A 5,000-nucleotide genomic window follows, 5' to 3' on the forward strand; every position below is an offset into this window, starting at 1 on the left:
AAACAAAAACCACCAACAACAGCAACACCACCAACACAAACAAAAACCACCAACAACAGCAACACCACCAACACAAACAAAAACCACCAACAACAGCACCACGAACACCACCAACAACAACACCAGCAACAACAACAACAACAGCACCAGCAACACAAACAACAACAGCACCAGCAACAACAACAACAGCACCAGCAACAACAACAACAGCACCAGCAACACAAACAAAAACCACCAACAACAGCACCAGCAACACCACCAACAACAACACCAACAACAACAACAACAGCACCAGCAACACAAACAAAAACCACCAACAACAGCACCAGCAACAACAACACCACCACCAACAATAACAACACCCCCAACACCACCACTAACAACACCATCAACAACAACACCATCAACAACAACACCACCAACACCACCACTAACAACAACAACACCACCACCAACAACAACAACAACATCAACAACACCAATAACAACAACAACAACACCCCCACTACCAACAACAATAACAACAACACCAACAACACCAAAACCAACACCAACTAAAACAACAACAACAACAACAATAACAACACCAACAACAACACCAGCAACAACAACACCACCAACAACACCACCAAATATAACAACAACAACACCCCCACTACCAACAACAACACCAACAACACCAAAACCAACACCAACTAAAACAACAACAACAACAACAACAGCAACAACAACACCAACAACAACACCACCAAAAATAACAACACCAACAACAACACCAAAACCAACAACAACAATAACAACACCAACAACAGCACCAGCAACACCAACAACACCACCAACACCAACAACACCACCAACACCAACAACAGCACCAGCACCAGCAACACCAACAACACCACCAACACCAACAACACCATCAACCACAACAACACCACCAAAAATAACACCACCACCGACACAACACTACCAACAACTTCAACAACAACACCACCAACACCACCAACAATAACAACAACACCACCAAGAACAACACCACCACTACCAACACCACCACCAACACCAACAACAACACCATCAACAATAACAACACCAACCTCAAAACCAACAAGAATAACAACACCACCAACAACAACAACACCACCACAAACACCCCACCACCAACAACAACAACATCAACAACACCACCACCAACAACACCAACAACACCACCAACAACAACAACACCAACAACAACACCAACAATAACAACAACACCAACAATAACAACAAAACCATCAATAACAACAACACCAACAATAACAACAACACCACCACCACAAACAACAACACCCCACCACCAACAACAACAACATCAACAACACCACCACCAACAACACCAAAACCAACAACACCAACAACACCAGCACCGACAACACCAAGAACAACAACACCACCACTAACAACAACAACACCACCACTAACAACAACAACAACAACACCACCAACAATAACAACAACAATACCAACAATAACAATACCACCGCTAACAACAACAACACCACCACTAACAACAACAACACCACCACTAACAACAACAACACCACCACTAACAACAACAACACCACCACCAACAACAACAACAACAATAACAACACCAACAACAGCACCAGCAACACCAACAACACCACCAACACCAACAACACCACCAACAACAGCACCAGCACCAGCAACACCAACAACACCACCAACACCAACAACACCATCAACCACAACAACACCACCAAAAATAACACCACCACCGACACAACACCACCAACAACTTCAACAACAACACCACCAACAATAACAACAACACCACCAAGAACAACACCACCACCAAGAACAACACCACCACTACCAACACCACCACCAACACCAACAACAACACCATCAACAATAACAACACCAACCTCAAAACCAACAAGAATAACAACACCACCAACAACAACAACACCACCACAAACAACAAAACCAACAATAACAACGCCACCAACACCACCAACAACAACAACACCAACAACAACACCAACAATAACAACAAAACCAACAATAACAACAACACCAACAATAACAACAACACCAACAACACCAAAACCAACAACAACAACACCACCACCACAAACAACAACACCCCACCACCAACAACAACAACATCAACAACACCACCACCAACAACACCAACAACACCAGCACTGACAACACCAAGAACAACAACACCACCGCTAACAACAACAACACCACCAACACCAACACTAACAACACCACCGCTAACAACAACAACACCACCACTAACAACAACAACAACACCATCAACAATAACAACAACAATACCAACAATAACAACACCACCGCTAACAACAACAACACCACCACCAACAACAACAACACCACCACTAACAACAACAACACCACCACCAACAATAACAACACCACCACTAACAACACCACCACCACCACCAACAATAACAACATCACCAACATTAGCAACACCACCACCACTAACAACACCATCAACAACAACACCACCAACCCTGCTTGATTCTAAATATGCTAGTATGGATCGTTCAGTACCCTGCTTGATTCTAAACATGCTAGTATGGATCATTCAGTACCCTGCTTGATTCTAAACATGCTAGTATGGACCATTCAGTACCCTGCTTGATTCTAAACATGCTAGTATGGACCATTCAGTACCCTGCTTGATTCTAAATATGCTAGTATGGACCATTCAGTACCCTGCTTGATTCTAAACATGCTAGTATGGATCATTCAGTACCCTGCTTGATTCTAAACATGCTAGTATGGACCATTCAGTACCCTGCTAAACATGCTAGTATGGACCATTCAGTACCCTGCTTGATTCTAAACATGCTAGTATGGACCATTCAGTACCCTGCTTGATTCTAAACATGCTAGTATGGACCATTCAGTACCCTGCTTGATTGCTAGTATGGACCATTCAGTACCCTGCTTGATTCTAAACATGCTAGTATGGACCATTCAGTACCCTGCTTGATTCTAAACATGCTAGTATGGACCATTCAGTACCCTGCTTGATTCTAAACATGCTAGTATGGATCGTTCAGTACCCTGCTTGATTCTAAACATGCTAGTATGGACCATTCAGTACCCTGCTTGATTCTAAACATGCTAGTATGGACCATTCAGTACCCTGCTTGATTCTAAACATGCTAGTATGGACCATTCAGTACCCTGCTTGATTCTAAACATGCTAGTATGGACCATTCAGTACCCTGCTTGATTCTAAATATGCTAGTATGGACCATTCAGTACCCTGCTTGATTCTAAACATGCTAGTATGGATCATTCAGTACCCTGCTTGATTCTAAACATGCTAGTATGGACCATTCAGTACCCTGCTTGATTCTAAACATTCTAGTATGGACCATTGAGTACCCTGCTTGATTCTAAACATGCTAGTATGGACCATTCAGTACCCTGCTTGATTATAAATATGCTAGTATGGATCGTTCAGTACCCTGCTTGATTCTAAACATGCTAGTATGGACCATTCAGTACCCTGCTTGATTCTAAATATGCTAGTATGGACCATTCAGTACCCTGCTTGATTCTAAATATGCTAGTATGGACCATTCAGTACCCTGCTTGATTCTAAACATGCTAGTATGGATCATTCAGTACCCTGCTAAACATGCTAGTATGGACCATTCAGTACCCTGCTAAACATGCTAGTATGGACCATTCAGTACCCTGCTTGATTCTAAACATGCTAGTATGGACCATTCAGTACCCTGCTTGATTCTAAACATGCTAGTATGGACCATTCAGTACCCTGCTAAACATGCTAGTATGGACCATTCAGTACCCTGCTTGATTCTAAACATGCTAGTATGGACCATTCAGTACCCTGCTTGATTCTAAATATGCTAGTATGGACCATTCAGTACCCTGCTAAATATGCTAGTATGGACCATTCAGTACCCTGCTTGATTCTAAATATGCTAGTATGGACCATTCAGTACCCTGCTTGATTCTAAACATGCTAGTATGGATCGTTCAGTACCCTGCTTGATTCTAAACATGCTAGTATGGACCATTCAGTACCCTGCTTGATTCTAAATATGCTAGTATGGACCATTCAGTACCCTGCTTGATTCTAAACATGCTAATATGGACCATTCAGTACCCTGCTTGATTCTAAATATGCTAGTATGGATCGTTCAGTACCCTGCTTGATTCTAAACATGCTAGTATGGACCATTCAGTACCCTGCTTGATTCTAAATATGCTAGTATGGACCATTCAGTACCCTGCTTGATTCTAAATATGCTAGTATGGACCATTCAGTACCCTGCTAAACATGCTAGTATGGACCATTCAGTACCCTGCTTGATTCTAAACATGCTAGTATGGACCATTCAGTACCCTGCTTGATTCTAAACATGCTAGTATGGACCATTCAGTACCCTGCTTGATTCTAAACATGCTAGTATGGACCATTCAGTACCCTGCTTGATTCTAAACATGCTAATATGGATCATTCAGTACCCTGCTTGATTCTAAACATGCTAGTATGGATCATTCAGTACCCTGCTTGATTCTAAACATGCTAGTATGGATCGTTCAGTACCCTGCTTGATTCTAAACATGCTAGTATGGACCATTCAGTACCCTGCTTGATTCTAAATATGCTAGTATGGACCATTCAGTACCCTGCTTGATTCTAAACATGCTAGTGTGGACCATTCAGTACCCTGCTAAACATGCTAGTATGGACCATTCAGTACCCTGCTTGATTCTAAACATGCTAGTATGGACCATTCAGTACCCTGCTTGATTCTAAACATGCTAGTATGGACCATTCAGTACCCTGCTTGATTCTAAACATGCTAGTATGGACCATTCAGTACCCTGCTAAACATGCTAGTATGGACCATTCAGTACCCTGCTTGATTCTAAACATGCTAGTATGGACCATTCAGTACCCTGCTTGATTCTAA

Source organism: Oncorhynchus gorbuscha, unplaced genomic scaffold (assembly GCF_021184085.1).
Source record: "Oncorhynchus gorbuscha isolate QuinsamMale2020 ecotype Even-year unplaced genomic scaffold, OgorEven_v1.0 Un_scaffold_753, whole genome shotgun sequence".
NCBI lineage: Eukaryota > Metazoa > Chordata > Actinopteri > Salmoniformes > Salmonidae > Oncorhynchus > Oncorhynchus gorbuscha.